The following is a 24,011-nucleotide window of genomic DNA, read 5'->3' as shown; positions in this document are numbered from 1 at the left end:
AGAACAAATTCTTATTTCTGCCCTTTACTTGAATTGTGTGGAAAGATGAAGGAAGGCTCTGTTGAGTCCCTTTTCCTGTTCCTGATCTTTCCCTATGAACACATTCTCTGACTGTGTTAAAATATAGGCCTTTTTGTAGGCTATGTCTGAGCACAATTAGAAGGGACATATTGCAAACCGCTTGTGCCCAGATCTCCCCAATATCATAATCTAATATGTCAGAATGTAGGTCATTTGTGGTATGAATTTTTGGAGCAGGAGAATGTATACCTGTGGTGGTGATCCACCTCTATCGGATTCTTACTTACACTGAGCTCTTAAGGCCTCTGGGGGTTTCTTATTCTTTCCCTACCCACCCTCTCTGTTTACTGTCCTTGGACGACCTTACCCTCTGCTTCCTTTTTATCATGTGACCTGCTGTCTTCAGAAACACTCGCCTGTGTCTAATCTTTGAGCTGATACCAGTAGGCTATTTTTTTTTGCTTTTAAGGAAAAATTCAATGTGTTTTTGCTATTTCCATGATTTGATTTGTAATAGTATTTATTAGAGAATGGAAATGTATCATCACGCTGTATTCTTCCAGCTCTGTAGTCCTTGGCAAATTTTATAAGTCATTTGTGCTTCTAGCTCTTCATCTGTAGATATAAAAAATCAATAATAATATTTATAAGATCAGGTTGTTGAGAAAATGAAGTGTGCTAACTTGTGACATTCTTAAAAGTGGTCTTGACAGACTGAGTATAGAAATATCATCTCTGTTAATATTAAGAGGATACCACAGACACAGTATTCACTGTAGCATCTCTTGTTTCTGCTAACCAGTCATTCTGGCTTCCTACAACTTTCTTTTCTGTATTTCTGTTCTAGAGTGAGATACGACTTCACTTATCTCCTTGAGGTTAGACACAGGCTTCCTCTAGGAGAAATAGTAATCATAAAGGTAGATACAATCCCAGGCCCCACAGGGCTTCCATTCCAATGAGAAAAAGATGCAACAGGCAGTGTGGATGGAGTTGCATGCTGATGGATGTTATGAAGGAAACAAAGCAGGGCAGAGCAAAGATGAAGCTACCCTAAGACTGATTGTCCATGAAAGACTTTCAGATTATGACATTTGTGCTGAGCTTCTATAAAGAAATACTGTGAGTTAGTACAGGGCTGCAAGTGTCGTGATGGATCTAAGCAAGTCTGACAGTGGATCTGCACCAGCATGTGGATGTGTACACCAGCATGTGTATGTGCGTGTCTACACCAGTATGAAGTGTACACCCTAGAGACATTAAAGTTCAGCTGAGAGCTCCTATTAAAGCCCTGGAAAAACACACCAGTATTGGAGAATGTAAGTCTAAAATATCATATTGTATGAAATACAAAGCTGTAATACAATGAGGTAAATTTCTTTTGGAAGGAGCCTGTCCAGGTAAGCCAGCACCAGAATCTGAATCCATCTTCACTTTGTGGCCTGTTTGATGTTACCTTGTGGCCATTGCCTTTGGGTCCGAAAACCATCCTGTGCCGTCTTCTATCCTAAATGGATTGATGGCTACTTGTATGAAACAGTTTCAGGACCTTACACTAGAAAGAATATGGGCCACATGACACGCACCACCATTCTCAAGAGCAGCCTGCATCCTGGCTAAGGCAAACCTTGCCTTTCTTTTTCTCTCTACCAACTCAAAATCCATATAAGTTCTCTTTGTTTGTGAATAAGATGCCCATAGAATGCGAGGCAGCAATTGCTCAGAAGCCACTGTACTGTACCCATGTGATGGGGAAGCTCAGCCAATCACATTTGGCTAGGGTGTGGCCGCCTGGGGCAAGGGAAGAAAAATCTGGGAATCCAGGTACACTCACTCTCTTAGCACGGTGTTTTGGGCATCAGAACTTTTGCCCCATCACGTGAGTTTTCCCTGTTTCCAAGTATTAAATTATATTTGTTGTTTTTGAGCTGGTCTGGTTAATTCTAGCTTACCGTGCCACTACGCCCATCACTTGGCGCCCAATGTGGGGTTTTTTTGGAGTCCTTTAAGGCTCTAGATACCTGTACCACCCATGCCACCAAGAACTTGTCACATAAGATTCTCCTGTGTATTTCATTATTAAAGAGGGTGATGTTGTAGCTTTAGTTTCATATTCAATGCATTTGATGAGCAATGATATTATAAGCCCTTCTGATGTTTTAATATAGTATATATCTATTTTCCTCATGAAAACAGCTTCTACTTCAAAAAGATAGAAGCTATCTTATTCAGCCTTATCCCCCTAAAAATTCAGGGAGAAAATAAAATTTGTATTACTCTATTACACATATACCCAGTGTGTATTTCATTTAATAGTCACAGATATTTATGGAGAAAAGTTTATTATCTTTTAATTGCTTGTTATTTCTTTATGTGGTTCTATGGGAATTTATGCCAATGCATTCACAGGCAAGTGTGAATGTGGTTGCACATGCGTGTGTCTGTGTGTGGAGGCACAGGGCAACCTCAGGTAGTCTTCCTTAGGTTTCTGCCTTGTAGTTTTGAAATGATCTCTCACTGACCTGTAACTCACTGATTCATCTGGGCTCCATAGCCAATGATTCCAGGGATCTGCCTATCCCTATTTTTTAGTTCTGGGATTACAAACACATAAAATGTGTTCAGTTTGTGTATGAGGTAGGGGCTTTGAATTTGGGTCTTCATGCTTGGAAGGAATCAGTTTATCAGTTAACTGTCTTCCTAACCCAAGGTTTATTATCTGTTGCTCGAAGCTGAGGAAGACCAGAATTAAAAATGCAAAGGCGGTAAGAACAGATCTGGGAATATATCCCAAACTTTCTGAAAATAAAGCCTATGTTACTAGAAATAGTGATTGGAATGGCTAGAAAGCAGCAGAGTCCATTCCCATGGTGCCACCTCAGATCCCCCAGCAGAAAATATTGTCTGCTATGGAGCTACTGCTTCGGGGCTTGACTGATGGGTCACACATAGAAAATAGTTCTGGATCACTTTAGAATCAGAAACTTAATTTAATGGCACCTGTTTGTCTAATCAAAAGAAGCATTCAAGATGATTGAACACTGATTTATCCCCAAGCAGTCAGACCACCATTAGTTAAAGTTTGGGACCCCAGGTAGCCCCACTGAAGGTTTACAGAGGCAGTATTTGCCGATGACAATCAGCCTATCCCTGCTGTTCAATTAGGTTCTGATTTGTAATTTCCAACCCTCTAGCACAATTTTACTCAGTGAATTCTAGTCAACACCATAGGAAAAATTAATGCCTGTGAAATAATATTTGAGTAATCAGAAGGCAAGTTAAATGCAAACTGTTCCCTTTAGTTAGAGTATGAAACTTTATCTAGGAGTTATGTGGAGCTGAATTCTTGCAAAGAAATTTTTTGATATGAGTGTGTGTAGCTTTGTACATGTGTGAACATGCATCATTCATGACTTTTAAAATGTTTAGTGTGTGTGTGTGTGTGTGAGAGAGAGAGAGACAGAGAGAGAGAGACAGAGAGAGAGACAGAGAGAGAGAGACAGAGAGAGAGAGACAGAGAGAGAGACAGAGAGAGAAACAGAGAGAGACAGAGAGAGAAAGAAAGAATACCATATATATGCAGTGCCTTGGTGGTCAGGATAGGGCATTGGATGTCCAGCAGCTGGGAAGGTAACCTATTGTGGGTGCCATGTGGGTGCTGGGGAAGAGTGTCCCGTGCTGTTAGCTGCTGAAAAATATCTCCAGCCTCAGTTGCCATTGGTGACTGACCAGCAAAACTCAGGTACCTTTCCCAGATCACAGCTCTCTTTTTCTGGTTTTACCACTCTACTGAAAGACATGGATCTTTTCCAACTTTACAGAATGCGGATGTACTTATAAAGACTGAGAACTCAGGAATACCTGGAAGGGGACTGGACACTGTCCGGAACATGGACCATGTCCCAAATCAGCTAGGTGCTGTCATATAGTTAAGTTAAAATGGAAATATTCAGTTTTGTGATAAGAAGGCTGTTCAGTGTGGCCTCTGAACACATGTCAGTAATCAGTTGCAGAACTTTTCTGTTTGTATATAATGGTTAATTGGTAATCCTTCTTTCTAATGTAGAGATCAAGATAATATCTGATTCTGTAGGCCGAAAAAATTGGACCAAAGCTCATACTTGGTTGGGGCTGTGTCTAGAACACACCTTAAGCCTTGCACTCCCTCAGTGAGCATGCAAACTGAAGCCTTGCACTTCCCCATTGAGTGTGCAAGAGTAATGAAGAGATTGCCTGTACTGGTGACTACAGAACACCCAGGACTGGACACAAGGAACTTGGATTAAATGGGTACAATTTCTACGGACATAAGTCTTTACTGAAATATTAATTTGAATGAAATAGCAATTATAAATGGTTTCTTATTGTAAATGATTATTCTGGCAATGACAATTAAGAAAGAAAAATAAGACATTATTAAAAGTGGAATGTTCTGAATCAATTAATTAGGTTCCATCATTTTGCAAACTTAAAAAGTAATATAATGGAGATACCAGTTTTATTAGTCTACAAGATAAAATTTAATTAACATTACTAAATTAAATTGTTAATTAATTTTTTGGAATGATTTTTATTTAAACTTTTATGTACATTTACTTATGATGAACCTGCATTCTACAAATTGCTGTAGCAGAAGAGGGTTAGACCCAGAATGATTAGAAGTTTATTGTCCTTCTTGAAGCCAGGGCAAATATCATAACCATAGATGTTTAAACCTGTGAAACATGAGTGATATATGCCAGTTCACGCTGCTCCACAGTGGAGCCAGGTACCATTTAAAGGTGACATATGTTTCTCCTCACCCACTGTTACATTGCAATCAAGTTGTGAGTAGCAGATCTGTCTCTGTTTCCCATCTCTGTGTCTTTGTATGTCTTCTTCCCTACTTCCCTCCCTGTCTGCCTTCCATCTCCCCTCGTATATGTGTGTGCCTGTGTCTGTCTCTGTGTGTGTATGTGTGTGTGTTGGTGTGTATGTGTGCGTGTCGGTGTGTGTATGTGTGTGTCAGTGTGGATGTGTGCGTGTCGATGTGGATGTGTGAGTGTCAGTGTGTATGTGTGCGTGTCGGTGTGTGGATGTGTGAGTGTCAGTGTGTATGTGTGTGTGTCAGTGTGTGTGGATGTGTGCATGTCAGTGTGTAGGTGTGGGTGTGTCAGTGTGTGTGTGTCGGTGTGTGTGTGTGGATGTGTGCATGTTGCTGTGGATGTGTGCGTGTCGGTGTATGTGTGGATGTGTGTGTCAGTGTGGATGTGTGCGTGTCGGTGTGTATATGTGCATGTCGGTGTGTGGGTGTGGGTGTATATTTTTTATCTCTTTCCTATTCCGAATCTTGCTTTCTCGTAGGCATACAGAGTTTCTGTACAATATCTTCTGGTTCTTCATATTTCCAAAGACTGAAGATGAAGTTAGGACTTAAGGATCCAGCCCCAAAGTGACGTCTTTGGAAATGATTCCCCCACAGCCCCTATTAACACAAACCATTCCGTATTTTCTCCCTGCAGTTTGTTTTTAATAATGCTTTAGCTATTTGTAGCATTTTCACACAGTGACCATTATGGAGCCCACAGTGATCTTCCGGTGACTGCTGTGTCTCTAGTTCATTCTGAGAGCCTGTCTGTGGTATAAGCAGGGGAAGCATGGAGAGAGACAGTGCAGGATGCTGCTGAGACAGAAAGGTGAGGGCGCAGCTGAGATGCAGGGACTGCCATATAAAACATTAGCTCGCTGCAAGGCTCCTGTTTCCTGTCTCCTTTGCTTTCTGTCTCCAAATTCCTGAAAAAGTAGCACTTTGGTCACAGCAAATGAGCCCAGAGATTGGAGGGGGAAGAATTCACCGAGGCCCTAAGAAATTACCTGGGACCCCATAGTTTTACCTCTGGGCCTTGGTCACATTGCATCTTTAAAAAGGATTTCTTTATTTTTGAGAATATAATGTAGTCACCTGTTCCCACCTTCCTCCAAACCCTGCTTCCTCCAAATCCTTGCTCTCTTTCAAACGCCTGACCTAAATATTTCTAACTACATAATTACAACCTGCTCAGTCGGTATAATGTTCCTTATATGTACGCTTCCAGGGTTGACCATCTGCTGTTGGATAACTAATTTCCTTCGTTGGGAAAGACTATTTCTCCCACTCTCAGAATTCCTCAGTTGCCCTAGTTCTTTGTGTAGGTTTGAGAGTTTTGACATTTACATTGGAAGAGAGAATTCAAGCTCAGCAGTGCTTGATTCCCCTGGGGATTAGATGCACACAGACCATGGATGGGGAGTATACAGGCTGTAGGCTCACACAGTATCAACCGAGATGGATCTGACTGCCTGGCCTCCTTTCGTGACAGGTCGCATCTAAAACACCCCTTCAGGGACCTTGTTATCTGACTTCGGTTTCAAAGGTAGAACCTTACCCGAAGGTTGTGAGCAGAAAATTGGCACCTGCAATTTGATTCGCTACAGATTTGGAGAGGGAAGCAATTGAAGTTCTCCTCAGCGGAATGCGCAGCTAGCTTCCTGCAGAGCAAGCTCTGGAAGGCTTCTTAGCTGTCCTCTAGCCTCTTCGGTGTTATTGGCCTGATGTTTTCCCCAAAGCAGGCTATGTGACCATGTGGGCCTCCCTTCAAACTCTGTGAGGTCCTCAAGGGTGGAGGCCACATGCATAGTCACCTCTGATTTCACAGAGGAGATAACTGGAAAATAAGTGAAGCACTGTAAAGACACAGGGTATGTGACATTAGACAAACCCCGTGCTTTCTTAGAGAAAACATAATACTCAAGCTTTCTGACCTACAGAATAGGGAGTGACCTGCATTCCTCAGTCTTGCCATGGGGACCAGCACTTTGTCCAGGAGTACATAACAGGCACTGGAGACACATTCCCTCTTTTCCTTATTTATACAAATAAATCATCAGTCTCTAGCAAAGTCCCGTGGAATGTGTTAGGAGATGTTTGTGTGTACAGAAGTGACAATCTCTCCACCCACGCTTTAATATGTCTTGTTGTTTTCCTCTACTACTTTTTAAATTGCTGTTAAACTAATTGGAGTACATGCATCATTATATACTCGTCTATCTAGCTAGCCAATCTTGGGCTATTTATTTTCTTTTTGGTCTTCAATTTTCCTCTATGTGATTCAATTTGGCAAGATGAGTTTATGTTGATGGAAATATATTTCATGTACCCTACACCATGTGGTCTTATTGCTATTTTTGAAGCAATGGATAAAACATCCCTCTAATAGAAAGGTTTAACCAGTGAACCTTCAGCTGCTGTAGAGTGGTCTTCACTAGGGACCCAACATGGTTGGTGACATTACCTGGGGCTTAATTCTTCATGCTCCATTTATATTACAGTGGCTAAGTCATGTACTTGAAGTAGTTATTCATCTCTGCAGGACCCCACTTCCTGTAGCCTAGCCTAAACTCTCAAGAAGCTGCCCCCTCTGTTGGTTCTCATGGTTTGTGGTTAAGTTGATCCAAGAAGTGACACGCTGCCTCAGAGTGCATTTATAGTTACTTGGCCCTGTGTGTAGTCAGAGACTGCTGGTTCATTTCCTGGCTGCCCAGACCAGAATAAAAATACAGAAACGATAGTAATTACAACACTGTTTGGCCAATAGCTATGGCATATTTTTAGCTGACTCTTACATCTTAACAACCCATTTCTATCAATCTGTGTATTGGCACCAGACTGTGGCTTACTGGTAAGTCTCTGATGTCTCTCTCCTTCGGCAGCTACATGGCATCTCTCTGACTCCACCTACTTTCTGTCTATACCTCTGTTTGGATTTCCCGCCTGGCTTTACTCTACTAAGCCATTGGCTAAAAGAGCTTCTTCAATAATCAATGGTAATAAAACATATTCATAGCATACAGAGGGGAATCCCACATCACCCGTGCTGACTGTTGCCAGCCTTGGGTTTAGAGCCTTCTGAACTGTGTCACTCCTGCAAGGACATTTAAAGGAAGGGCAACCAAAATTCTGCCTAGCTGCATGCGCACAGCCACAGGAGAGCCCTTTGGAATCTTTCAAGGGTGACTTCAGTTTTCTCAATTTCTTTTCAAACTCACCTAAGAGAAAAAGGCACTTTTATTTCATCCTTTGACAATCACACATCACAAAACTTTTTGATTTTGACAAATAGAGGCTTTTACTTTTTCCCCCCTCAAAATAACTTTTTCATTATGATGGCGGCCTGTCTAGCCCTGCACAGCATAAAAGGATTTTTCCCTGGGCGTACTATACTAGTGACAGATATATGGTGATGCTTCCTAAACTCCTGACTTAAATTCTTCATTTTCCAGAGGGGCTGGAGCCTCTCTGTTTTGTTTGGAGGTAAATTATCTTATTTATCATGTCTACATAAATATCACCAAGATAAATAATGCAAGCTATTGGAATAATCAAAGTAAAAAATGTGGGCTTGTCTCTAAAGGGACAGGTTTAACATCTTGCCTGAATAAATTAAAAGAGGGGTTGAGTCCCTCCCCTTGAGCAAGAAAATAAAGTATCTGCCTGGACAGTTTCACTAGCATCTCACCCAAGGAGTCTCAAGTCCATAAAGAAAGTCAGAGGGACTTTTATTACTTCTGGGACAAAAGCCTTAACATCAGCAACTTAGGTGGGAAGGTTCGTTTTGGTCGCCGTTGAAGGGTGCAGTCTATTGTGTGGGGAGGGCATGGGGGCAGGAATGTGAGCTGCTCACAGGGTATCATCCACAGACAGCAAGCAGGGAGAGAAAAGAAGGTTGCTCTGCAACTGGCTTTCTCCTTTTATTCAATCTAGCACAAGCCATGGATCCGTGCTGCCAATGTTTAGGGTGGCTCTTTCTTCCGCTACTAACCCCACCCAGAAATCCCCTCACAAGCATGTGCCGACATTTGTCTCCAGATTCGGATGAGCTGGTGATGAGTATCAGTCAACACCCTCAGAACTGAATGGAAGGACTCGGAGGAAAGCAGGGCACAGCCATGCCTCAGATCTGCAGCTTGTTCCAGGGGCAGCGTGAAGTATAAAGAGGGACAGTGGCTTATAACATTTGGGGGTTATAGACTCACAGGATAAACCATCTGATCCTTTTCTAGCTTGTTTTCCTAGCCTATGGAATGGAAATAAGAAGTACCTGTGAGAAATGGCAGTCTTTAACGGGCCCCAATGACATGAAATCTTGCAATATGTCATGCAGGGTTTGAGTCAGCCGGTCAGTGGTGTCAGTGGTGTCAGAGGGATCATTTTGTGTGTCTTCTCTGGGCTTCATCCCAGGGTTCCAAGATGGTTGTACCTCTAGGCGCTACTGCCTTCTTTCAACTGGTGAAAGAAAGCAAGAATTATTATTACCCTGTTCGCTGTGCCATAGTACGCCAACTCCCTCTCTGGTGCAGAAGAATTGTCTGTATTCTGTCATGTCAATCATGTTTTAAATAAATGCTGATTTGCCAGGCAGGAAGCATAGGCCGGAAAACCAGACAGGAAGTAGAAATGATGCAATAAGAACAGGAGAATTCTGGGAAGGAGGAAGTTGATTACTCCCACACTCCTGCCCAGACCACCGAAGCAGCAGGATGTGATCTGCCCTACTGAAAAAAGGTACTGAGCCACATGGCTAACATAGATCAGAAAAATGGGTTAATCAAGATATGAGAGTTAGCCAGTGAGAGGCTAGAGCTAATGGGCCAATCAGCTTATAATTTATGGAGGCCTATGTGTGATTTTCTTTGGGGCTTGCCAGTTGTGGTGAACCAGGCGGGACAGAAACCAGAACAAACAGGACCCTTCATATTACACCTCTCTTCTCTAATTAGCTAGAACTTGGTCACATGGGTCACATGTCCCTAGTGAAACAAATCACTAGGAAAAGGAGAGGCAACTTCATCTCAAAGTATGATTCCCAGGAGAATCTTGATGAACATAATAAAATGCAGATAAGAACCCTTATCCCAAGAATATATTTTGGTAATTGTAACTATATTGTATTAATTTATACTATGTTCCCTGCTGGTGTTATTTCTATTAAAACTTAACAAATTTCATGAAGTTAGACTGAAATCCGAGATTTGCTTCACTATGTTATTAAGGATTAATCTTTTTGGTTAGTTTGAAACTATGTTAGTCCAGGATCTTTAGAAACTACTTGATAAAGAGTTTCTGACTTCTTGCCATGCTGAATTGGTGATGAACTTAGTTAAGATATGGAACATATCTTATGCACTTCCATTTTTGTGAGATTGTTTTTTTTCTTAGAGAAAATGAACTAAGCACATTGAAGGCATCACTTGCAACAGGAGAACAAGGATAAGAAGCCATGTGAGCACTGAACACTCAAATAATCAATGTGATATCCTCCACTCTTGAAGCAAGATTCTTTATTGTGCATCATCCAGTATTATTCATTGACGTGTGAGGTTTTCCAGGTCTAGCTTGTGGGAGAATGAATGATTTCCTTCCTTGTCCAACAGCAAAGACTGTCACCTCTAATCTAGTCTAGGGATCTTCCCTCAGTTTGGGGCATGTAGTCCACTGAATACCTAAGTCGTGTTCTTCGTGTAGGATGTCAGAGTTATATTCTTGTCCCATTTCTCTGCCCAGCAAGCTCTAGCTGCCATGTCTTTCCAAGCTCTCGACTTGACAGTCTTAGATCCAGGTTCATCTTCTGGCCCTCTTAATGTGGGCAGTTGAGGCAGCTGCACATCCCACTTTGTGTTCCAGCAGCCATGCTTGGAAAACACTTCTCATGTACAGCATTTGGCTGTGTTCTGTCCTGCAGTTCAGATGTTGTACATGTTCCCTGCCACTCTACATAATGTTAGCATTTATCAGAGTATTGGTTTTATTTCCTTTAAGTTCTTAAAATGTTTTCCAATGATTCTTTAAAGTTCTCTCTGACAAATGTGACTTCTAGCTAGGTGTGCAGTTGGTTTCTCTTACCCATTCCTCTTATCTGAATCCTATCTTCCTCATTATTAATCTCCTCAGTAATTTATTAGTATGTATTGAAATCATGTCACTTATTTGTAGAAGTAGCAATTGCTTATGAAGGGTTTCTTTTTCTTAGAACAGGTAGCTAATATCCCTGAATGAAAACTCTAAATTCTGCTCCCTCTTTCAACCCTTTTACCTGGAAACCTGCTGATAGTGAGTTGAGCCACCTTTAAGTTAGCAGTAGACCTTAGCCCTGGGAGGAGCCTGTATGGGATATGGCTATTAGTGTGAAGTGGGAGGTCAAGTGGACCTTGTTGAGGTCCACATTCTAGTACCATCCAGGTATTTTTTTCCACTGCAATATTATCACACACTTAAGTGTTCAATTTCAAATTATCTACAATGTATTCTGAAGATCAAATAAAGCAGTAAATATATGACACTTATCAGAAAACCTGAAACATACTAAATTACTAATTAGTTCAGATAGTCTTCTCTGTGATAGGAAAAAATCTCCCAAAATACAATATATCATCAACAGAATTGAATTTGTAGCTAACTGGAGTGATGGAGCTTTTAAAAATTACAGGATTTGGAGATCAGAAAGGATTCCTCAAATTAAAGTTGGTGTTTGGTTTTTAGGTTAGAAATGATTATTTGCATGAATTGAAACTGGGTATGAAATGTATATGCTTAAATCAACATTTCAGAGTAGTTTTATAGTAAAAGACTTTGATCATCACAGACAAATAGTGAGATTTAGGTCACTTCTTTATACTTTGAGCAGGTAAGTTTGTATAAGGTAGCTCATTTGTCAGAGAACACTGTGACATAAAAAAAACCCCTCAAATCATAAAGTTTTCAGTTTTTACAACCTTCAGTGTCCATAGTGGTAACAGTGCTAGGTCTAAACAGCAAGAATAAACGACCATTCATGTCACTTATGGTTCATCAGTGGGTTGTTCTTTTGTTTGACTGGGAGAACCTGCATAGAAGTCTAGTGTTCAGTAGAGTAATGGGTGAAAACGTTGGTTGAATCAACTCTTTGCTTTTTATACAATTAATTTATTAACTTGGAAAATAACTTACCCAAGCTGATTCAATGATTGAGTGTCTGATCAGCTGCTATATTTTAGTTAAACCTCTCTGGGGTAAGGTAAGCAATGTGCTGTTGCTATGGGTTAGGGAAGGCAATCAGTGAAAGGTCATCATGTAGCTATGACTGCATTCACCCAGGTCTGAGAGAACAAGGCCCCAGGGCATAATGTTGGCTGCAGACCTGGGGAAATTGAGTCAGTACGAGGCAACTTCCGACAGCATCACAAAAATGAATTTCCTGTGGCTTTCTTTCCTCCATCCCCTCTGTCGTTTCACTTCTTTCTTTCTATCAGCAAATGTCTGTCACTGCCCACTAAGTTCCAGCTTCTGTTCTGTCTCCATGTTACATCAAGAAGTGTGCATGCTAGGGAGGGAATAATGAAAAAGCAAGTAAGAGCACCTATGGCATACAAAGTCTGCTAGATAATCAGAAAGAAGAAAGAAAAAACGTGCAAACAACAAGGGAACATGGATGTGACTGGTTAGGGGGAGCTGGTTTTGATGATTATTTGAGTCAAGGGCCAAAATAGTTGAAAGCCTCCTCTCTGGAGCTCTTTGAGCAGACATTCTAGGCAAACCACCAGCATGTGTAAAGGCTAGGGCACAGTGGGGCCCATGGCTTGAGCATCCCGGATCCAGAGCAGGTGCCCTGTGTATGAGAGCAGAAGAGTGGTTGGTGATTTCAAATAAAGTAGATGGGTCAGATAAGGATTTATAAACACTTCACAGAATTTTGATCTTTATTTCATTGACGATGGGAGATAAGAGAGAAGAAAAGGTTCTAACCTAGAAAATGCTTTACTCAAAGCATATGTGTGTATGTGTATGTGTGTTTGAGAGAGAGACAGATAGGGACAAGCAGCCAGTGAGCCAGACTGACTGACGGACAGACTGATGGACTATGGCCTGATTATGATTGTTCTCCACAAGACTCGTGTTGACACATGGCTCCCAGTGTTCCACGGCCTTTAGAGGTATCATGGCAGGACACATCTACTCTCGCAGAAGGTTAGTGTAGATCCCGAGAGAACAGTTGACTATTATGAGAGTTTATTGCAAAACAAACCTGGAGCTTCCACCTGGACTCTTTTGACAGTGATTGCTCAGGACACATGTCCACTAAAGTACGTTCCTGTCAAGTGTGGATCAGTCAGCAGCCCTGACCAGGAGCAGAGCAGGTGTTCTTAGACTGTGATCTTAGACACATGAGACTTTAAACAAAATAAATATCGTTGCTTCAAAAATTGCTCAATGTCAAATATTTCAGTGGCAACAGAAAGTGGACTAAGTCATATGAATGTTAAATTTTTGAACAAAAGATTTTGAAATGAAGATGCCTTAGAGGTTAGCTGATCTCTAGGTAATTGTAAGCATGTGTCTGAATTTGTGTTCGTTCTATTTATATCCATCTGTCCATCCATCCATCCATCCATCCATCCATCCATCCATCCAATGCATAAAGTTTCCAGACTAAATGAGAAAATTATGGGAAAACTTGGTAAGTTTATTTAAAGAACAAACAGACCAAAAGAGGCCTTGGAGATAAAGTTAGAAGGGTCCAGTCAAGAAAAGCCTGACTCCCTTGCTTAAAGTCAATTAGGAAAGAGACTGACAAAAGGCAGAAACCCTTGCCATGAACATGATTTCTTCTCAGATTTTAGTTTAATTGATCAAAAAATCTTGCTACTTAAGACATACAAAAAATAAACATTCTAAAACATTTCTAAGACTCTCTGCCTTTATTTGGGCTTCGTTTGAGAGTCAAATACAATCCTATACCATAAAAGAACTTTCAGAGGTATCACCTTCCCTGATTTCAACCTATACTGCAGAGCTGTAGTAATAAAAGCTGCATGGTATTAGCATTAAAAACAGGCACATTGATAAATGGAATTGAATCTCTGAACTAGATGTAAATCCACACATCTATGGGCACCTGATTTTTGGTAAAGAACCCAGAAACAAACAATGGAAAAAAGAAAGCATCTTTAACAAATGGTGCTGGTTCAGCTGGATATTGATATGTAGAAGAATGCAAATAGATCCATATCTACCACCCTGCATAAAACTCAAGTCCAGTGGATCAAGGGCCTGAATATAAAACCAGATACATTGAACCTGCTAGAAAAAAAAAGGTGGGAAGCATTCTTTAACACATTGGTTACAAGAGACAACTTCTTGAACAGGACACCAATATCACAGGCACCAAGATAACAATGAATGAATGGGGCCTCGTGAAACTGAAAAGCTTCTGTAAGACAAAGGACACTGTCAACAGGACAAAAAAGGCAGTCCACAGAACATGAAAAGAGTTTCACCAGTTCCACATCCAACAAAGTGCTAATATCCGAAATATGTAAAGAATTCAAGTAACTAGACACCAGCAAAGTAAATAATGGGGTACACATCTAAGAGATGATTCTCAACAGAGGAAACCAAAATGGCTGAGAATCAGTTAAAGAAATGTTCAACATCCTTAGCTATCAGGGAAATTCAAATCAAGATAACTTTGAAATTCCATCTTATACCAGTGAGAATGACTAAGATGCTGGAGAGGACGTGGAGCAAGGCTGTTGGTGGGAATGCAAACTGGTACAGCCACTTTAGAAATCAATATGGTGGTTTCTCAGAAAACTTGGAATTGATCTACCTCAAGACTCAGCTATAGCACTCCTAGACAGATATCCAAAGGATGCACCATCCTATCAACAGGATACTTGCTCAGTTATGTTCATAGCATCTTTACTCTATATATACAGAAACTGGAAAACAACCTAGAGGTTCATCTATCAGAGAATGGTTAAAAAAAATGTACATTTACACAATGGAGTATTACTCAGCTGTTGAAAAGAGAGACATGGAATTTGCAGGCAAATGGATAAAACTCGAAAAAAATCATCCTGAGTGAGATAACCCAGAGAAAAACATGGTGTCTATTCACTTATAAGTAGATATTACCTGTAAAGTAAAAGATAATCATGATACGGTCCCCAGACCCAGGGAGGTAAAAGGAACAAAGAGGGATTAAGCGGGGTGGGGGTGGGGCACAAGCATCTTCCAGTGAAGAGGAAATACAATAGAATTTGAATATGGACTGGAGTGTTTGGAGTTGAGAACAAGAGGGATCAAATCATGGGGGGATACTGGAAGAAAAACAGGAACTGGAGGTCATTTGGGGATGGGGGTGAGGTGGAAAACAAGTTCAGTAGAATCTACAGGAATAACCCTAGCAAAGACTCTTATGAATGGGAAGCACAGAGCCTTTCCTGTGCTTCATCTGTGATGTACAGTCATCATCTGTAACTAGGCAAGGCTTTAAGCAGAGGGATTAGGACACCAATCCAACCACAAAATGCTTTGATTTACACTTTGGCCTGCCTGCAGAGTCTTCTGGGATTGGAATCTAGTAGAATCGTCATCAAAGAGACACGAGAGACTTGCATCCCGCAATTGATACAATCAATCGATGCAGATTCCCGCAGCAAACATTAGGCAGAACTCGGGGAATCCTGTAGAAGAAGGGGGTAAAGGATCAGAGGAACATGAGGAGATAGGGACACCACAAGAACATGGCCTCAGAATCAACTGATCATGACACCTGGGTGCTCGCAGAGAATAGGGAACCTGTAGAGGTCTGACCTAGATCCCCCTTATGTATGTTATGGCTGAGTAGCTTCATGATCTTGTGGGACTCCTAAGAGTGGGAGTGAGGACTGTCTCTGACTTTTTTGCCTGCCTGTGGTATTCTTTTCTTCCTACTGGGTCAACTCGTGCAGCTTTGATGGTTTGTGCCTGGTATTAACATAGCATATTGTGCTATGGTTGGTTTATATCCCTGGGAGGCCTGCTCTTTTCTGAGGGGCGATGTTAGGAGGGGTATTTCCTGGAAGAGAGGGGAAGTGGGGAGACAGATTGGGACAGGGAAGAGAGGGGAGAGGGGGGGAAATCTGTGGTCAGGGTATGTGAAAAGAATAAAAAAATAAGACATGCATTGTTTGTTGTTTTATTATCAATTTGCTTATTGAAGCAACTGGGGATCAAAGAGGTGGCTGCGCCTTCAGCGGTCACTGAGGCGTTGAGTCAGACATGCTGACTCTGGTGCAGAACGCAGATTATCTACCTTGTCAGAAATTAAGCTTCCAAAGAAGGTTTCAGTGCAGTATCAGAGAACACTTCGATTTTCTGTAACTAATGGAGACATAGACACTGGACAGCCTTGGTAGGGACAGTAGTTTCTCTGGAGCTGCATGGGGCTGTGAGTTAGAGAACAGTGATTATGACCCTCTAATGAGTGCCTGCTTAGCTGTGTGGAGTAAAGCCCAGGAAATGAAAACTCAGGAAAAGATAAATATATTGTTCAGAGTTATACAGTCAGGAAATAACTGGACCAGACCTCAAACTCTCTAGTGACTGACCACACAGCTTTTCTGGTTTGCCCTTTAATACCCTGACTCTGAGCACCAAACATCTCCTGGAACTGCCTGCATAATACGTGCTGAGAGCTTTTCTTACTTTCCTTTGGGGAGTGAGTGAATCTGTATGAGTTCTAATTCAAAAAGTCTACCATATAATATAGCAAAGACTGTCTTAAACAGTTGGGAAAGGCTGGGTGTAACCGGGGTGTACACCCACCCTGTGTATTGGATCAGCATCACACCAGTGTGCTTTGTTTTGTTTAGAGACAGGTCATTCTATGAAGTCCTGAATGTCCTGGAAATTGCTATATAGACCAGGCTGGCATTAGACTCAGAGATCTGCCTCCCTCTGTCTCCCTAGCTGGGATGAAAGTAAGTGCAACTACAGTAGGCTTCCTAATCTTTAAAATAGCACATTGTAGTTTCAAGTCTTTAGGAATAATCTGTTCCTTGAAACAATGCTAGAAGCCAGAGAAAAAAGGTTCTGCTTTCTTCAGCATGTGCCTGCTAAGGTTTCCCTAGACACTGGCCTCCAATGAGCAGGTGGACACAAGGCTGAGGATTCACGAGGCATGCATATGCGACTTGCGAGAGTGACATTTCTCGTTTCAGCCACAGCGATTCACCTACTTGCAAGTGAAGTACTCATGACAAGCCCTGGGTTTGTCAGAAAGTAGCCGGAAATTCTGTTTCTGCTGAGGGGGTCTCTGCACTCTGTGTTCAGTATAATATTAGCATCTAGGGAGCACTAGGGAATATTAGCATCTAGGGAGCACTAGATACTCATCAGGTTTTAATTTGCCATGATTGTGGCAATTTGATGTTGCCGACTTTATTTTCTTAAATTTATCTAATATTGGTGAAGAGATGCAAGTTTTAGGGTCTATTGAATATGGAATCAATATTTTATTAATTTTGTTGTCTCAAGATACAAACAAATACCTGCAAGATCCAGAAAATACTTTTTATTCCCAACTAGTTTCCTGACTCCAGGTTGATACTTTCATACCTTTTTTTTGAGTTTATAATTACCATTCTATTCCCACATTCCATTTTTCTCCTCCAACACCCCTCCCTTGCTGTCTCTCAGATTCACAGTCTTTTTTTCTTTGCTGTTATATAAATGTGTGTGTAGACAAATATATAAATGAGATCTACTCAAACTGTATTTGTTTTCAGGGCTGAATACTTGGTATTGGGTAATGAACTGGTGAGCTCTTCTTCAGGGAACTGTCTTCCTCCCGTTCTCAACATTCCTTTGTTGCCCAGAGTTCTTGGTCTAGAGTTCTTTCTTTTAATTTGAAGAACCCATTTATTCTGTCTTCTCCATTTTGGCAATAATATCATTCAAAAATCTAATAATAATATTGAGTGGAAACATATATCTTGAGGTTGGTGTTCAGCATCATGGTGAAGTTTTACTTTATTATTTTTATCCTACAAATCAGAAAGCAAGGTCTTAGAGGATCTAAGTAATACATTCCTGTGTTGGTAAGCAAGAATTGTTAAGTCATGTGTCTCTAAAGCCTGCAGTCTGAGCCACAGCTGTGTTTTTAATATTGAAGTTTTTCCTGCCAGGTTTTATCCTTCCAAGACAGAAACTCTGTCTTCCCAAGAAGAAATAGAATTATGCTTAGCACCTAGTAGACACTCAGTAATCTCATATTGAATGAAAGATAACAAGCTTTTCAATGACTCATTCTCAAGCTACAACCTCTTCGGAGCAGTTGTGATGCCCTAGCACAGTGGTTCTAGGGCTGTGACTTAAGGCTGTGACCCTTGAATACAGATCATCCTGATGGCATTCGAGGCTTCGCTGTCTCATGTGGTGTACCCCTTTGTCTCAGAAGCATGACTGGCAAATGTTCATTGCAATGGAGTCACTGATCTAGTTCAAGGCCTCTGGTTTTCAGTACATTGCCCTCACTGGATCCGCATCAGAACTCTTGTGGGGTATCCTGTGTCTTGGAGATCTTGCAGGTATGTTCTGCAATAGCAGTCCCTTCATGAGCTCCAGCAGGACATAGATGGGGTAGATGCTAGGGTGAGTCAACCCAAGTCCCAGTTGTGGGCCTACATGCTAGCCAGGCAAGTCAGATCAAACCACGGGGGCCACTCTTCTTGGGTGTGGTCGCAGAATCAGTTTCCCTAGAGGCATGTCCTCAGGGTATGTTCATCCTCACCTGGGGTGAGAGGTGGGAGCCCTCTGTCCTGAGTGCAGGGGCCAGCTCTCTCAATTAGTTTGTTGCTACTTCATAAATAATTTTGACAGTGTTATTAATTACAATGTAAATATCTGATATGAAGGATATCAGATATGTGGCCCCCAACAGGGTTGCGACCCACAGGTTGAGAACTGCTTCTTAGCAAACTGAGCCACAACTATACTATGAACTTCACACAATTAGTATAAAATACAAACTTGCTTTTCGAGAAAGGATATTAAGGATCAAAGATATATTCAATGGTAGAATGCTTGCCCAGTGTTCCCAAGGCCCTAGGTTCAGTCTCCAGAAGGAGGAAGAGAATCAGAAGGAGAAGACAAGGAAGAAGAAAACGCAAAGAAAAGCTCTGAGAAAACATTATTGACTAACGTACATTTTCACACAAGATTTCCAACAGAGAGACCTTAAGGAAGAGAATAGCCAAGTCAAAAGAGTGACACTTCACAAGAACCTAGTATTTGCAGAGGGTTTCCAATAGAAAATGCACCCTAGCACACATCCTGAGCAATATCTAATATCACACAGAACATATGAAAATCCTCAGATAATCATCTGCTTCTCAGAGTCAATAAAAGCCTTAATACAGAAGGAAGGTTCACTGAGGGCATGCAGAGCTCCTTTTGTTTTCTATAGTTTCCCCTTTAAATCTCTAAAGATTAGAAATGGAAGCAAAGTATTAATCAGAAACTACATGGTATCTGTCAGAATTAAATACTACATAAACATTAAAACAACCCCATTAAATTTAATGTGATGAATTGGCCTCCTGTCTGGTTGTTCACAAACAGCAACAATCATCGTATTCCCAGTCTGTACTGTGACACCTTCCAATCATTCTTCTCATTCATGGTACTAATTTATATGTTTCATCCATTTGTTCCCACATACCCTCATTGAGACTTATCATTCACTTGCTAAGAACGGATATGAGTCTAAATGAAATCTGCCCCCCATCATTGTTTGGAAATTGGTATTTGAATGACAGATGCAAGCAGAAATGTGTATTGAGCAGGATGTAATAAAAGTATATCATAGAGACCTTGAGCCCCTGGGGGAGGGAGGAACTGGAGCAGGTGGCACTAGGTGAGGATTGAAGAACACCTGGACATAGCCTCTCTTCCTCGATTGTCAGCTTCTAGATTTTACCTGTCAGGTGTCATGCATCTGCTCATTTGCCATAATACTAAAATAATGTTTACAGGTTTTTACCTCAGAGAACTGAATAAATGCATTGTGCTTGAATCAACCACCCTTTCTGGTGGTTGTTGATATGATGATGGTGTTGTTACTGATGTTGGTTTTTCACCATGGTTCAGCAAAACACCCTGGATGTAATGTTAGTTTGTGTAGCTTACATGGTTATAAATACCATAAATTCTAGTCTCAAATATCCTCCAGCATCTGTTGTTCTTTTAAACCCCTTTCTCGCCTTGTTAGATCTATGCTAGATTAAGCTGAGATTTAGACAGAATCCTGGATCTTGCTAGTGGAAAGAAACACATTTTTTTTTTAGGGTGACTGACATGCTGACAGCCAGTCATACCCACTATGATTCATCAGAATTCCTCCATCAAGAAAGCTGGATCCCACAGTAAACTCATGGGGACCCCGTTCCACAGCATCTGTCTTATTTGTTTGCCAGCAGCAGTGCTGACTGTGAGAAACACATCAGCAGACAGAGGCAGTCCTGGCTGGTCTTCAGGGGAACTAGCCTTTATAATGTGTAAAGACCTGGAGTGGCTGAAAACCCTCTGTGTTTTCTGGACCTGTGGTGGCTGCATTGAACACTGTGGTGACTGAATAGAAGGGATGACAAGTGTTATGAGCATGGCACACATGTGTGCCCTCCACATGCAACAAGGGTATAAATACAATGGTATAAATGCAATTCATTCTTCCCTGGGGCCATAAATATGCAGCGATTATCACCTGGTGCCCACGCGTGATCTGTGGTTATTCTTGGCAGACTCCCAGAATCTCCGTGAGGAGTGAACTCCAGGGAAAGGGAGTCTTCATTGTCTTTCTCATTTCCAGAGGATGTCAGAGCTGCGCCAGGGTCCCTGGGGGAAGTCTCAGACCTGTCACTATGAGAGTGTGTGCTTGTCTGGTTTACATTCTGTCGTTGCTATAAAGTACTCTAACTGAAAGCAGTTTAGAGAGGATCAGGGTTTATGTTGCTTATACTTTCAGGTTACAGTCCACCACTGAGGAAAATCAGGCAGGGGTTTGAAGCAAAAGCCACAGAAGAAAGCTACTTGTTAGCACACTCATAGACTCATAGACTCACAGATTCGGCTCTTGCTTGGCCAGCTTTCTTATACAGTTGAGGACCACCTGCTTAGTTATGGTACTGCCTACAGTAGCCTATACCTTTTTAAATTATTTAATAATCAACACAGATGCCTACCGACATACCCACAGCTCACTACGCTCTCAGCAATCTCTTAGCTGAGACCCCTTTCTCAGGAGACCAACTTCAGACTGTATCAGTCACTAGGTCACTTGTGTCCACAGATAATGGGACTCCTCTACTGCCTTAAACCCTTAGTCTCATCATTTTCTCTTAGAACTCAAGTGTTTGTCTGTCATTTATCCCGGCTCTAGAAATTTCCCATTGAATTTAGAGTGGAAGTGATGTCATCATCATCATCAGTCATCTCATCATCACCATCATCATCCTCTTCCTTATCAACATCATTCTCAACATCAGTCATCATCATCATCATCATCACCATCACCATCATCCCATCAGTCATCATCATCACCATCCTCCTCCTCCTTATCAACATCATTCTCCTCATCAGTCATGATCATCATCACCATCATCCTCTTCCTTATCAACATCATTATCATCAGTCACCATCATCATCATCACCGTTATCCTCTTTCTCATCAGTCATCATCATCATCCCCACCATCACCATCATCATCAAAACAGGGTCTTACCATGTTGCCTTGCTGGCCCGAAAATTACTATGGAGACAGACTTGCCTCAAACACACAGAGATTTGCCTGAATTTGCCTCCTGCGTGCTGGGATTAAAGGTGTGTGTTCTCATGTAGGGTTTATTTTTAAAGTCAGCTTATTCATCCTCTAAACCTGAAAGTGGAAGGGTAGGAAATTTAAACAGGGTTTTGATGGGCAAAGCAAGATGAACAGTTGTTTTGGTCTCTAAGATACCTTAGCTTCCCATCCCTGCTTTCTGCACAGCCGAAGGATGATGGCACCGCCGCTGCTGCTTATGGGTGTGAGCAGCCGAAATGTGAAGGTGGATAGAGATCAGGGCCACTTTGGGGAGAGATTTGAAAATGTCAAAGCCAGAATTTCTTGCTATTCCAATGTAAAGACTTGTCTTTCAGCCTAACACGAGAAAGCCATTTCTGAAAAATCAATTTTCCGGTTACACTTTGTATTTCCCACGGCCTTATATTCAGCGAGCGCTGAGCTGACTCTGTAAGCTGAGGCAAGCCTTTCCCCTGTGTGAACTGAGACCTCGTCCCATCTCCCTTGGTATTTCTGAGAATTGTAATCTGCCTCACTACTGCTTCTATTTATAAGTTTGGGAAGTGACAGTCAGCATTAAGTGTTGAGAGCTCATTTCAGGAGATTTATATAAACGCACACACAATCTAATTGCAGTATCTGAAGATGCCAGAGAAGTTCTGGGGCCTGGCATGCAGGTACATATTGAAAACGCTGTGCCAAAGGAATGCATGCTGGGAAAATTGGTGATAGGCTCGTTCTGCACAATCTAAGGTGCTTTCTCTCTAGGCTGAATTGTCAAGCGGTGACACCGTCATATTTCAGGCTACATCCTCAGCTCAGTGTACAACTCTGGCTTCAAAGGAGTAATTGCAGACTGACCCCGAGCTGGTATCTTCAACAGGCCTTGTAGAAAGAAATCCCAAAGTGCATGCATTCATTATGTTTTATATTCCAGTGTTAATTAAACTCATGTCCATAGATGCCATTATTCAGATATTTCCAGGAGAACAAAGAGAAGAGTTTTAACCAACAGTGGCTACATTCTAAGAAATAATTATCTGGAGGAATTCTGTAAGAAGGAACCATCCCTGGCATGATAACCATCAACCAGAGTCTGCCTAATTAAGCTCAGGGGCAAGTCCTTGGGCTTAAAATTCTGTGCAGGAGTCAGGTATTTGCTGATTGTGAAGAATCAGATCACAGAGAAAATAAGCAAAGCTCTAGAGACTTCCCTTTCTCAAGAATATGCGAAGAATGGGGATTTTTAGAGATAACTATTCTAGTAAATTAGCATGCTGTCCCCAGATTATTTTCCCCAGAGCAACAGATCCATGAGATGCTGAACATTTCCCAAAAGAAAGCATTCACCAGTGAGATAAATTTGAAAAATGGTGTATGAGGTTTGGATGGTGTGTGTGTCTCTGTCTGTGTGTCTGTGTGTCCTTTCTCTGTCAACGGAGTAAGCACATTCTTGATAAAAATGCCATCTATCCTTCTGGACTCTTCAGGAACATCACCCTGTTTTGATACAGTGTTTAACTCTCAGTGTTTAAAGATACCTATTTGTTGCTTAAATTAACTCATTTTCATGTTTCCTCATTCTACAGTTTGTGTGCATGTGTAAAACTATACATGTACACACACATACACAAATATATATATTTTTTATGTATATATATATAAATATATGATTTTTTTTGACAGGGTTTCTCTCTAGTTTTTAAGTCTGTCCTGGAACAACTAACTCTTGTAGACCAGGCTGGCCTTGAACTCACAGAGATCTGCCTGCCTTTGCCTCCTAAGTGCTGGGATTAAAAATGTGTGCCATGGCCACCTGGCATATATATGGGAATTTTAAAATGTCAATTGGACCCTTTTTTTTTGTTTTTTGGAGACAGGATTTCTTTGTGTAGCCCTGGCTGTCTTGGAACTAACTCTGTAGACCAGGCTAGACATGAAGTTACAAAGATCCATCTGCCTCTGCCTCCCAAGTGCTAGAATTAAAGGCATGTGCCACCACTGCCCAGCCAGTCAGGCCATTCTAAATCTGGGATTTCCTGCACTCACCTCTTCTTAAATATCTTTGAAGAACACACAACCAGATCTCGAATGACCAGTTGAGGGATGCTGACTGTGAGAACAGCCATGTTTATCTAATAGCCTGTGTTTTCAGTTTCGATTTTGGTTATTCAGATGCCCGGCCAGAATGTGCTCTGGGATCCCCAGTTTTATACATACTACTCTTTTATGTGAGAAGGTACTAGTGAGGGAAAGTTTCATTGGTTTTGGATTCTGGGGGAAATTTGCATCTGAATCATCTTGCAACTTTTATTTGAGATGATATGTCAGCTGTAG

The 24,011-nt window shown here is 41.4% G+C and overlaps 1 protein-coding gene across 2 annotated transcripts in view; it reads left to right on the top strand.

Moving 5' to 3' along the window:
• Positions 1 to 24,011, top strand: part of Nell1 (neural EGFL like 1) — a 793,214-nt gene that overhangs the window by 723,338 nt on the left and 45,865 nt on the right. The window lies entirely within an intron of this gene.

This window comes from Microtus pennsylvanicus, chromosome 18 (genome assembly GCF_037038515.1).
Source record: "Microtus pennsylvanicus isolate mMicPen1 chromosome 18, mMicPen1.hap1, whole genome shotgun sequence".
Taxonomy (NCBI): Eukaryota; Metazoa; Chordata; class Mammalia; order Rodentia; family Cricetidae; genus Microtus; species Microtus pennsylvanicus.
This window is presented reverse-complemented; position numbering and strand designations above follow the sequence as displayed.